Source organism: Felis catus, chromosome A2, assembly GCF_018350175.1.
Source record: "Felis catus isolate Fca126 chromosome A2, F.catus_Fca126_mat1.0, whole genome shotgun sequence".
Lineage (NCBI taxonomy): Eukaryota > Metazoa > Chordata > Mammalia > Carnivora > Felidae > Felis > Felis catus.
Genome location: NC_058369.1, coordinates 19,132,821 through 19,146,168, shown reverse-complemented (window position 1 = coordinate 19,146,168; position 13,348 = coordinate 19,132,821). Strand labels below are relative to the sequence as shown.

At 58.0% G+C, this 13,348-nt stretch overlaps 1 protein-coding gene across 2 annotated transcripts in view; it reads right to left on the bottom strand.

Moving 5' to 3' along the window:
• Positions 1 to 428, bottom strand: part of SEMA3F (semaphorin 3F) — a 29,318-nt gene extending 28,890 nt beyond the window's left edge. For both annotated transcript variants that reach the window (XM_003982251.5, XM_006928792.4), the window contains exon 1: positions 293 to 428. The gene's annotated coding sequence lies outside the window, so the exon portion shown is untranslated. The remainder of the gene's footprint in view (positions 1 to 292) is intronic.
• Between the last annotated feature and the right edge of the window lie 12,920 nt (positions 429 to 13,348).

Sequence of the window (13,348 nt, the reverse complement as noted above, 5' to 3'; positions counted from 1 at the left end):
AGCACCCACCCACTCAGAATCTTATGATTAAAAAGTTGCTTTGCACACTGGTGACCCCGCAGGACACACCAACCATACATCTCTATGTCGCACCGATGATAAGGGAACAGGCAGCCCGGACAGGTACGGCGCCCACTCCAGTCCTATCTCCCCTGCATCCTCGGGAAGCCCGCAGCCTCTCCGATCCCCGCGCCCCGGACACTTCCGCAGAGTTGCAATGCCCCAGGTCCCAGAGGGATCGCGGGGTGGCCCGACACCCTGCCCGCTCCCTCCCGGTTCCCGCCGCACTCACCTCCTCCGCGGCGGCGGGGCCTGGGCTCCCGGGCGGCGGGGGCGGCGGCAGAGCGGCTCCCGGTTGGGCCGGCCGGCGCTAGCGGCCCCCCGGGGCCATGGCCCTGCCCGCGCCCTCTCGCCGCTGTGCCTGAGCCGGGGTCGACGCCGCGGCCCGGGTTTTAACGGGTTCTGTGGGCTTCGGGCGCGTCAGCAGCCGAGGCCCCGGGCCCCAGCCCGGGCCATGGGAAGGCTCAGGGGCGCTCGGGGCCGCCTCCCCCCGGGTGGGCTGCGGGCGCCCCCTGGCCGGCGCGCCGAGGGCGCATTCCCCGGCGCGGGGCGCGGGCGACGGCGCGCGCTAGGCTTAGGGGAGCTGCGCTTGGCTCGGCCCGGTGGTGCTCGCCTGCTTGCTGAACTGGGGCCGGGCGGCCGCGCTGGGCTGCGCCGCTCCTCGCGACGCGCCCTGGCCCTGTGCTGCACTCGGGGCTCGCCGGACCGCGGCCGTTCGCTCGCTCGCTCGCTCGCTCTGGTCTCGCGGCCGCCGGCGGGACGGGGCGCTCGGAGCCGCGCGGGGAGCGCCGGCAATTGGCCGCCCGTGGGCGACATTTGCATAGCGCGGCCCCGCCCCGCCCGCCCCGCCCGGCCCCACCCCCGGGGCGGGACCCGCCCGGCCGCCGCCCCGCCCCCGCTCCACCTGTCCGCGGGCTGGGCCCGGGGCTCCCGGGCTGTGGGGCAGCCCGCGCCAGGGGAGACTAATCTGCACCCCGCGCCCCCGCCCTGGCTTCGCGGGCGGCGCCCCCGCCCCGCCCTGGCTTTGTCTCTCCGTGGATACACCGTGCACACCGCGTCTGGTGTTTACTCGGGCACTCAACTCCCTGGCGGGAAGGGCGGGCGCGCCTGGGAGCAAGGAGCCTGTGCTCACCTGCTCACCCCCTGCCGTGTCACTCCTTCCCACTTGCTGCGGGCCGCGCCTGGCCCCGCGCGTGAGTCCCGCAGCTTAGGACCCAGGACTGCCCCAGCCGCTCAGCAGGTGGCGGTGCAGCCCCTGGGACGACTGGCATCGCTGGACCTGCTCGCTGCCTCCAGCCCAGGCCAGGTCAGCAACCCAGCCTCACGGCTCTGTCCACTCACTCAAGGGCTCCCTGTGATTCCCCAACGTCCAGCCCTATTTCAAGCCAGCAGCCCGATGCATCCATCCCTTATAGTTCCATACTCCTAGAGAAGCCAGATAGGCTGGGTGGGCCTCCTCTTCTAAAAGGGACATTTGCTTTCAAATGGCCTCGTGATGACCCCAGGACCCAGCAACTGAGCCAGAGGCCTACCCTGATCCCAGGAAGGGACCAGACACCCAACCCAACCCCCAAGGCCATGGCCTCACCAGCCAGGACCACAGTCTGAGCCCTACCCCATGCACTTTGCTGAGGTCCCAAGGGGCATGGGCCCTCTTTGTCCTCTCCTCCCTTCTTTCCCTTCTCCCTCTTCTATTCCCTCCTCTTCCTCTTCTCTCCTCTCTCCTTTTCTCCCTCTTCCCTCTCCTGTTCTTTCTCTTGCCCCCCCTCCTTTCCCTTCCCCTCTCTCCTGTCTCTGCCTTCCCCTCCTCTTCACCCTCTTCCCTTTCCCCTATTTTTCCTTCTTTTCTTCCTCTTTTCTCTTCCCCTCCTTCTTCTTCCTCCCCTTCTCCCTCTTCCTCCTCCCCCCTTCTCTTCCTGGCTAATAAGACCCCTTGGAGAAGGCATCTCTCTCTCTGATCTACTGACTGGTTGACTGTGAATGTAGAGTGGAGTGGGATGATAAGAACCCAAGTGAGGGTCTCCTGTCCCCAATTTGGAGTGCTGGCTCACATATTTCAGGCAGAGACCATTTGAAGCAAGGAAACACCAGCCTGGAGTTATGGTGGCTGCAGTGACAGTGTCTGCACCCCTACTGTCTGTTACGTCTCATTTAAAATACTGTGATAATTGTCCCTCCTCACCCCTACTCCTCTGTACCAGGGTCATCCCAAGGCCACCACCACTCTGCACCACCATCACTGTGGTTTCCAACACCATCCCTTACACACTCCCCCACCCCCATGCCCAGCTTCCCTGGTGTTCTCATAGCCTGGCCATCGCTGTCACCACCCCCAGCATCAGCATCATTATGGTCACTAAAGCAGAACTGTTAGGACTTGCCAAAGATTCCAGGGTGCTGGGTTGGGAAGAAAAGAAACTCAATCGACTTGTCCATGGAGCTCCACTTAGACCCACAGAATGGACATAGTACATGGAGTCCTTCTGAGGGGGGGGGCACACAAGGAGAGGGAAGAGACCTATAGCTGAGCCCACCTCACACAATGGAATGCCAGTTCTCTCCTAACAATCTGAGAAGGCTGAGTAATAGATATAAATAAAAGCAATCATTGCAGCAGTGAATCCACACAGCACCCCTGCCTGGTTCCATGCTGGGTTGGCCATCTTGTGTCATGATATATATTATTATACATATAAAATATGCATTATTGGAAGGAATACAGTAGACCCTCCTACAATTTACCTTCAATTTAGGGGTCTAAAGATGCCTTGAGCCCAGCCCCAGATGCCACATTGGGAGGCCCTGCACGCTGCCAGCAGAGTTTATGATTATTTACCCCCAGGCACTTCACAATCCCTCTGAGAAGCAGGTTCTGCCATCAGTCCATCCCCATTGTAGAGATGAGGAAGAGGACCCTGGGAGAAGCAGGATAAGGTGTGTAACCACTATGCTGTGGTGTCAGAAAAAGGTGGCCTTTTCAGGAGTTATTGGAAGGCTCCAAGACGGAAGGACCAGGCCCCGGGGCCCACATGGAGCCAAGGGCCTGCAGCCCAGACAGGCGCTCGGGGGCTGGCAATAAGTGCTGGAGCCCGGCGCAACACTAACGGAGCTTAATAAATCTTTATTGAATGAATAAGAGAGCAAATCCCTGCAACACCAGATCCAAGAGTGAACAGGAGCCAAGAGCCAAGAGACCGGGAGCCAACTCCTGGTCCTACCACCTAGCTCCTCTAGACTAGCTGCCCCCACCAAACACTTTCCCTGCCACTCACAGTCCTTCTGTCTTCCTCTCCAAAAGCTACTCAGCTTCTAGCTCTACCTGAGAGCCACCTTGGATGCTCTGTGGGGTCACCTGAAGTGAGACAGCCAGGCCAGGCTGACTTCCCCCTGCTGGGCCTCCCTCCCTCTTCTGTGGGACACTCAGATCTCAGGTATGCTTCTTCTCCAGCTCCCCCATGGCCCATCCTCGTGTATGGATACACGAGGTAAGGGCAGACATAGAGACATAGAGACCCCTCTAGGGTCCCCCTCCCGGAGTAGCCCCCTCTCCCTTTCAAATGGGCTCTGAGTACCTACAAGATAGACCCTTGGGGTGACATCCTGAATGTGTAGCCTTGGGCTCATGGCTCAGTCTCCCAGGGCTTCTGAGATGCTACAGAGCCCACCAACAGGGGTTACAACTGGGAAGGAACTGGCCCCCTTTGTCCCAGTCCCCACCCGGGGTGATGGTGCTGGCAGCAGGCAGGAGCACTTTGGAGTTTTTCCCCCAAACACTCCCAGCTTTTCAACCTGGCCCAGCCTTTGTTTCTGCTCACACTCATGCCTGTTTCTTTTCCTTCTGGCTCTTCCAGACTGTGCTGTGGGGGACTGAAAGGCAGCCGTGGGCCTCCTGCTGCCTGTCCATCCTCTATCTGTCTATCCTGTCTGCCTTTGTCCAATCTACCTCAAGTGGGGTGAGAGAAGCCTGCTATACTGGGTAACCTTGAGAGATTTTCTGCCCTTCCAGCCTCAGCATCCGGAAGGGGAGATGTGAGAGGCCTGGGCCTCAGGGACCCACCATGCCCCCTGGATGAAGGTGGCAACTAACCCAGCACCCCCTCCTCTGGCCCAGTCTCAGGGGAACCTGTTTCCCGGGCCTAGCAGGCTGAGCAAGCCCTGGCCCGCCCAGCCCCAGCGTTGCTGGCTCAGGTTTCCCCACTTTCTGGTTTTCTCATCTCTCCTGCCCCAGGCGCAGCCTGATCTCTGGCCCAGCCCTCACCGCCTCCCGGAACTGGATCTCAGAGACAGGGAGTGTTGGAAAGGGGGCCCCCAGGAGGGGGGTGCAGGGCGTTGCTTAGGCAGCACTGGGAGGGGGGCAGTGAGGAGTCCCTGCAGCCCAGGCTCAGGATGGGGTTCAGCTCAGCCTCCTCCTGCCCAGCCGATCTCAGGGGCTGGCTCAGAGCCCATCAAAACCTGGAACAACCCACCTCCCTGGCTGCTTCCCAAAGCCTCCTCTAGGCTTTTTCTGCTGCTGTCCCCTCTACCAGGAATGTTCTTCCCAGATTTCAGCACCACTGTCGACTGAGTTTCCTCTAGACCAGAGCCCTTGGCCACCTCCTTCACCCTCAAACACTGTCCCCTTCTGCACAAGGTGCCAGCCTACTTTCTGGAGGCTGCCTCATCCTCCCCTGCCCTGCAGGCAGAAGCTCTACACTATCGCATCTCTAGTTCTTTGCACATGCTGTTCCCCTATACCTGGCATTGCTTTCTTATTTCCTTCTAGAGCCATCAGGCCTCCCAGGAAGTCAATCCCCATGGCTGAGTCAGGAATTTCCTTGGGCCTCTGTGGGTCCTGCATCCCCAGTCAGCCCCTAGGAGATGCTGCCTGGGACCCAGGTCTCTCTGAGTTCAGAGTGAACAAGAGAGGGGGACACAGGGCTCCAAGATCCCCATATGTTACTTTACTACCTTCATCCAGTGTATGTATTTGTGTGTGTGTGTGTGTGTGTGTGTGTGTGTGTGTGTGTGGTGAGGGAGGTGGGGGTTGGGTGGGCCCAGGCTCGGCTGGCTGCCAAGTGACCCATGACCATCGGTCAGCCTGAGCGTATCCTGTTTAGACAGAAGCCAGACAGTCATCCCTCACCCACTCTCGGGCCTGCCCAGCCCCTGCCGGAGAGTCCAGGTCTTGGGCCTAGAGCTCAATCCTTATCTGGCTCCAGAGAGGCCTCCTCTCTAAGAATTGCGTTGGGAATTCAGTGTTTCCTCTGCCCTCATAGCAGAGGCCTTTACTGAGAGTGCTGAACGCTGAGTCAGTAACTGTCGGGTAGCCCCAGCCACTGGGTGGGGGTGGGGGGAGTGGAGCCTGGCTTAAGAGATAGGGTCTGTGTGGAAAAGACCTTGGATCTGGAGTCCACCTGTGAGCACCCACCAACCACTCCTTGGCTTCGCCCAACTCGTTTGGGGCAGCGCCATCTTTCCAGCTACACAGGCCAAGAAGCCATAGAACCAGCCTGGGCTCCCTGTCACATCCACATTCAAACCATCGGCAAATACTTGCAACATCATCTTAAAATATCAGATGAACGCTGCCCACCTTCTCCCTGGTCACCAGCTCTGCAGCCATTGCCTATGCAGCCACCACCTCCATGGCCAAACTTGTCCCTTTCCTGACAAGTACACGTGTCTCCTTCCTGGGCTCCTGTCTTCTGCTCTTGACTCCTACAATCTAGTCAACCAGGATCCACAGAGACTCTGTCAAAATGGAAGCCGGGTCAGGTCTCTCTTTTGCCTAAAGCTCTCAAAGGCTCCTACTTTGTCGCGAGTCAAAGCCATGTCCTTACAGTGGCCAGCCCCCTCAGCCCCTTCCCGACTTCTGACTCCTGTTCCCCTGCTCTTGGCCACAGTCTCTTCATGCCTCCTCTCACACCACTCCAGACTCAGGGCTCCAACAGTGACTTTTCCCTATGCCTGGGTGCCCTGCCAACAGACTTTCATGGCTTACCTCCTTCAGGTCTCTGCTCAGGTAATAGCTGACCACCACCACCCCTGAATGGGAAAGAGCTGAGCCCAGGGCCCTCTGATCAGAGACTGGGAGCTGCTTTTTACCCTCATCTGGGGCTGTCTTCTCACACTCACCTGGAGCTGAGGATGGGGCAGGGATGGGTGCCCATTTGCTGTTTCCTCCTTTACTGAAGAGCTGAGCTGGGAAGAGAATATCTCAGGCAGCAGCAGCAGGGACTCAGGGTAGACTCTGCCTTGACTTAAAAGTCAGTGAAGCTCCAGCTGTGAGACTCCAGAGGGTCAGGTATAGCCCCTTAGGCTGAGCTATGCCTCAGAGCTAGGGGGGACCCGGGCAGCCCCCGACAAAGATGATGGAGATGGGCTCTGATCTGTGGGGTTTCTGGCTGCCTCTCAGGCTCACATCTGCTGCACACATCCCATCCATGTGTCTGTGTGGCCACAGTCCTGGGGGAGGGAGGCCCAAGGAGGGTCCTGCAGCAAGGCCTGCAAGCTGGGATCTGGACTTACTTAGTTCCAAATGACTGGGGAATGTCCCTTCCGTGACAGTCACCGTGTGGCCTCCCCTAGTCCCTCATTCTCTGCAGGGAAGTGGGGCCCAGATGAAGGCAGCCCCCCCACCTCGAAGGGGGAGGGGTTGGTGGGCAGACACTGGGCACCCTGCCGTCCTGGCCTTCTTCCCTAAGCCTGGCTCCAAGTTTTCCCTGAGGAAGGGCTGCGATGTGAGGTCACTGTCCGGACCCTCAGACCAGAGATCTAAGGACAGAACACCAGGAAATGGAGGACCTTGACCAGCACTGTTCTGCACGGCAAGGCGTTGGGATTGGCCAAGAAGTTTACTACTTGTGGACTATTTCCCTTTCACAGCACATGGCCTCTGTGCCTTGGAGGAGGGTCGGGCAGCAGGGCTAATGTAAGTGGAGGGGAGCCTGGTCTTCCCTGGTCAGCCCAGTGCTTGCTAAGTACTCCATCCACAACGATGAGTTTCTCTGCTCTCTGTGTGTGGTTGGCAGGGTGACAAAGCTGAGCTCATGCTCCCTACCCCAGGATAGGGTGCTTTCCTGTCCCGTGAGGGTTTGATTTCCAAACATAATTAGAGTGGACACCTTGGCTATACCTGACCTCTGGACCTGCACCTAAAAACTGGGGGCTCCACCTGTGCTACCCGCGGAGTCTTAGGAAGGATCAGGCCCCTGACTCACCTTGGCCAGAACATCATTGTGTACCCATTTAATAGAAGAGAATACTGAGACTTTGAGGAGCAGGGGGCGGGGGCAAGCTTGTCTGGGGACTCCAGACTAACGCCCCCTTGAATGTTGAGGTGCAGTCTCAGATTGAGGAAAGAGTAGGACTGGCCTGAGGGTTATGAGGCATGGCATTTTAAAGGATTTAAAATTTTAAAGGATTCCTTTGGCTCCTGGGAAGCCAAAAAAAAAGCAAGCTGAGGGCATCTTGGAGGGAGGGCAGGAGCCTGGCTGGATCACTGGGCGTGCTGCTGGCTGTCCTCAAACTCAGCCAGAGTTCCCTCATCTTTCCCTTGGAGCTCATCCATAGGGTATGACCTGGGATTTTGAGGTGGGGAGAGAGGCCTCCTTCCCTGCCTGTATACTCTCCACGTGTGGCCCGGCTGGCCAGCCTCCCTGCACCCCTCTCCCGAGACAGTGGTTGAAGTTTTAACTCGAGGACAAGTTTCTGCAAAGCTCCTGTTTGCTGCCAGAAGGAAGGAGCAGGCACCAGCCTAGTTGGAGAGGTAAAGGGGGTGATATATGGAGGAAGGGAGGGAGCAGGGCCTGTGCGGGGAGAGATCAGAAATCCACACTCCACCCTCTGCCCTGCCTGTCTCTAGCTCCTCCAGACTAGCTTCAGGGACCTTGTTCTTGCCTCCTGATGCATTCTTGCGTCCACAGCCTATCTGAGGACCTATTGTGTGCCCCTCTACCTCAGTCATGGCCCCAGGGCTCAGAGAGAAGAGTCTCTGGGGCTTAAGCCATATCCCCAGTCAGCCTAGCCCTGACAGGCTCTGACTCCTGAGGATGTTGGTCAGGAGCACAGAGGGACACTGCCTTCCCAAAAGGAGGCAGTTGCCCTCCCCCTCCCTACCGATTTCTGGGTACCTTGCAATCCCTGAGAGGAAACTGAGGCCCACAGCATGCCCAAGCCCTTGTCCTCTCCTGAAGTGCCCCCATTCCTGTCTTCTAGCCTAAGGTACCCCAACTTCTTCCACCAACTCCTCACTGTGGTCTTCCCACACCACCCTCAGCCACAGGCTGCCTTCTCACTCTTCCCTCTGTGCATCCAACTCCTGCCTATAGGGGAGAGGAGGCACCTAGAGAGCTGGGTGGCTGGAGCCAAAAGGAAACTCCAAGTCTTTTCTGCTAGCTCCTTCTGCCTCAGGGCACTTATTCTGGGGGCAGAGCCAGGCATGTGGGGAGGGCTGATCTATGGCTCCCAGACCTAGCCTGCATCTGATTCCCCTGAGGGCCGAGTTCCACAGACCATCCGTCTTCACTTCCCTCCCTGAACTGAGGGCCATCTCAGGTATCCCTCTACCCTCTCTGCAGCTGCCACAACACTTGAGTACCCCCCAAAATTGGTCTCTCCCAGCCAAGAACATCTGTACCCCAGCCTGAGAGGGGTCTTGTCGCTTGGGGTGGCCCAAAGATGGGATCTGAGGCAACAACCCAAAACCCTGGGTCAACACAGAGCCTCAGGAAGCCCCTGTGTTCCAGTCAGGAGTCTGGTTGGGCCCAGGCTAGGCTATGAGGGGCCCTATTCCCCGGGCTGGGTCAAGCAAGGTTGGCCGGGGCCCATTCTCTGGATAACACTGGTGTTTCTTTTTCTTTTTTAAGTTTATTTATTTATTTTGAGAGAGAGAAAGAGAGTACAAGAGTGTGCATGTGAGTAGGGGAGGAGCAGAGAGAGGCGGAGAGAGACAATCCCAAGCAGGATCCACACTGTCAGCCCAGAGCCCAACACAGGGCTCAATCCCATGAACTGTGAGATCATGACCTGAGCGGAAATCAAGAGTCGCTTAACCAACTAAGCCACCCAGGCGCCCCAACACCAGTGTTTCTTCCCGCTATTTTAGTCACCCAGAGAGGGGACCCAGTCCTGGATTCTTGGCTTACTCAGATGTCAAGTTCTGCAGCCTTGTGGACACAAGGTGGTCCAGGCTAGGTCCCCATCGTCCTGGGATCTTCAGTTGGGGAAGGGGCCCGGAAGAGGAGATAAGGGCTGAGCTGGTGGGGGCACAAGGCACGACAGTCCCCCAACGAGATTTGGGAGAAATTCTGATTGCTGGGGTACCTGGCTGGCTCAGTTGGTAGAGCATGCAACTCTGGGTCATGAGTTTGAGCCCCACATTGGGGGTATAGTTTACTTAAAAATAAATAAATAAGAAATTCTGATTGCTGAATGCTCCTGAGTACCATCCCCTCCTCATCTGCTCCCCTGGACCCAGTGTTTTCTCACGATGGGGTTTGTTGTGGGGGGCTCCCAGCTCTCCTGGGAAGTACCAGTGCCTACTCCCTCTGTCACTTGTTAACCAAGGGCACTGCCTCCCATCCTGTAGGTCTTGGGTTCTAGAGAACACATCTGTACCCTCATATTCTCCCCACAGGGCTCCAGGATGGTGTCTTTATACCTTCCCATGTCAGGAACCCCTCACCCTCTACTAGGCCAGATCTCAGGCAAAGGCATCACTTGACAAATGGGAGAGAATGAGGGCCCTGAAAGGGTCCCACGGAAATTCTGAGGCAGAACCAGCAGGGCCCAGTTTGCCTGTTGGTTAGAGGTGTCTCCTTCTTGGTGCCTGGAAGCCAGGTCCCCACGGGCCATACTGTTCCTCAGGTCACTGCAGGGTTCCTGGAGGGTCATCAGCTCATCACACATAGTACCATGTTGCTCCCGAGCCCTTGTCCAGGCTACATTCCCACGAGGAATGTCTTTTCTGTCTCCCTGAGGAGGCTCTCCTAGTCCTTCTGGCCTGGTTCAAATTCTGTCTCCCCAAAGAAGCCTCCCCTGTTTGCCCAGCTAGTCTGTCTTCTGAGCTTCTAGGAGAGAGCCTCTCACTCTGCTTGTGTCTCGGTCAAATGTTATTCATTCATTCATTCATTCATTCTGCAGACATCATGTGTGCCCAAGCCTGTGCCAAGTACTAGGCCACAGAGGCTGACATCTCTACACATCTCATCCTCGTTCTGGGACATGAACTCCAGAGGGTCTGGTGGAGTCTTCACTGGCCTAAAGGTGCAGGGCTAGTTCTGAGAAGATGGCCAAATGGGCCAGATTGCCACTGAGTTCCTGCTCACTGGGTAAGGAAGCCACCAAATTCCCATCCCCTACTGCTAGTTCTCTACTCTGGTGTGACCTGAAATTTCAACAAAAGTGTCTCCAAGGCTTGTAGCCTAGGCTTATAGGCCTGGGACTGAGGGGTGGGGGCCACCTTGGGAAACCTTAAAGCACACTGTTGGGGGGGCTCAAGTCCCTGCAGGGCCCAGGCCTCACCCAGACCCTACATCTTGGAAAGGCCCCATAAGGTCTGGGAGATGGACTCCAGGAGGTAAAGGAGTCCTTGTCCTGTCATCTAGACAAGCTTGGGTCCCACAGAAGCATGGAAACCAGGGTGCAGCCTGGGCTGTGGCAGAAGCCGTGCGGCTCCGGCCTTGCTGTCTGTGCAGCCCTGAGAGCTTCTGTGGAGGTGGGAACGTGGACAGATGCAGTCAGGGCCACTGAGCTCTGATTTCACCGTGCCTCCTCCTACCTACTCAAACATTAGGGCAGCGAGACTGCGATGCGATATGTATGCATACACATGCATGCATGGGAAGGTGCCCACTGGCCCCACCAAGGACCCCTTGAGTCCGAGCCTGGCTGCATGCATGCGGCTCTGACCTACCCATGTGCATTTAGCCACCCATTCTCTGAGACCAAGTTTCCTCATCTGGGACATGAGAGCAAGTCCCTCCCCCTACCACCCTCTCAACCCCGCCTGGGTGCTGCTACCAACAGCAGATTGCTGGGAGCGATATCTAATATGTAGGACACACTCTGCTCGTGTCATCTTTGTTATGACTCATCGTCTCTCCCCAGTGGATGACAGAGAGACCCAGGCGCCATCACTGGGAGCACGAGGGCTCACCTGAACTGCTCTGCGTGGGAGACAGTGGGTAGGTGTTTGCTCTCTCAGCCAGCATAAGGGTCTGCTCAGGATGGGGCACCTTGACCCCGTATCCTGCCGCTGCCCCTGCTTGTCAGACACCCAGAACCCACTGGAGCCTTCACCACAAAGATGGCCTCGCTGTCCTCCCTGGAAGAGGACCTACATGCAGGTTGCCGTGGGAATGCAGTGCTGGCAGAGCAGCCGCCTGGAACTCGTGGACCACGCACCTGCCTTCTCCTTAAACAGGCCTGCTCCACCTCAGCCATGACCCCAGCGTCCAGCCCACAATTCCTCCAAACATTTAAAAACTAGAAGTTGGCATGGTGATGAAGCCCCAGGTCAGCGGGGGTCTCCTGGTGGATACGTGTAGGGTACCCAGAGGGTTGGAGGGTGACTCAAGGAAGGCTGTGTAGAGGAGGTGACGCTGCCACCGACCTTCAAAGGACCCGTTAGAAATCTCCCAGCTTGAAGGATGAGAGAACAACATGGGCAAGAGCCTGGAGGTGTGACCTGCCAGACTGCGTCCTAGAGGCCAGATTGTGGAGCTGTCTGGAGTGGGACTCACACACTGTCAGAATCTACTAGAGATGGGCGTGGGGCAGGGGTGGGGGCAGGGGGAGGAGCAGTGGCCTAGGAGCTCTATTTTGACCAATGCTTACAAGAGCCAGGAGGGCCTGGGGCTGAGATCAACAAAGATGCAGAGGAAGGGGAGATGTGGGCCCTGGCATAGTCCTTGGGGAGGTCTCAGCCAGATGAAAAGTGGTGAGTGAAAGCTGGTCCCAGGGAACCGGCAGGCTAGTCAGAAGGGGAAGCAGGGGAGCAAGGAGCTAAGGCAACCCTACACAAGGGGCTGGGGCAGGGGGCTCCTGGAGACGCCCAGCCTGTGGGGCCTTCGCTGGCTCTGAGCACAGTCTATTGGCAGATTATGAGTTATCTTCCCCAAAGGGACAGGACACCTCCTCTGGAGAACATACTGCTGTCATGAGGGTTGGGGGGTTGGGAGGGCCTCGAGGCTTCCAGAAGGGCACAAGACCACAGGATGTGTCCCTCACACGCCTCTACCCTCCCCAGCATCCTGGTGTCCTCTCCACCACCGGGCTGCCATTCAAGCACACCTGCAATGGAGGCTGGGGTGAGGCCCATCTGCTTCCAAGGAGCCATGGGCTACTCCTCAGAGACCCTATTCCAGCGCCCTTGTTCACAAATGGTGAAACTGAGGCCCAGAAGAAGAGGGCCTTGCCCAGCTTCAGCCCTCCGTTGTCTCTATGGGCCTTCCTCCCAGGCCCCCATAAATAAGAAATCCCAGCACAAACTGCAGGGTGGCTTAGAGGTGCCTCTGGCAGTCTTAGCCCTGCCTTCCGGAGCCCTGAAACCTGCTCCATACTCCCTCCTTGGCTCCCCAAAGGCCCTTAGAGCTTCCCCATGTGGGGCACTGCACCTGGAGGATGCCAGCTGCCTGCTTTTCCCTGAGAGACCCTCTACCCATCCCCTTGCCTGCTTCCTGTGGGCTGAGGAAGGGTCCTGTGCTACCCACCCCCCACCCCCGCCCCCAGCCCTGCCTGGGGACTCCCTGTCTGATGGCTTGTGGCTCCTCCAAGGGCTTCTCCAGGAGGCAGATCTGCTGAACCAGGTCAGGGGAAATGGAGAGGATGGGGAGAAGAGACCAAATGGGGTTGCAGGGCAGGGGCGCTCAGAAGATGCCCAGCTTGGGTCTCTCCCGGGCGTTGTCTTTCTGGGTGTCAGGCAGGCCTCTTGGCTGCCCTGCCCCCACCAGGTGTGGGGCTTCCGGCTGCTGAGAGGCCCCTTTGTGCCTTATCTTCTCTGCCTTGGTGGTGGCTGTATCCAGATAAGCATCCTATTGGGGACTGAAATTCCAGACTGGCTGCCCACTCCCCCACCTGGGGGTCTGGGACCTGCCAGCTGCACTTTCCACAGGACACAACCAGAGTGTACAATCCACTTAGAATTCCTCCCAGCTGCACATTTTCCCCGGGACACCCCTCCCATCTGCACACTTGGACCTGCACCCCCACCACCGCGTTGGCCAAGCAGATAGGTGCCTCACGAACAGAGCGCGCGCGCGCGCACACACACCCGACCCTCCCCATTTTGATGACGGCAGGCCACTTT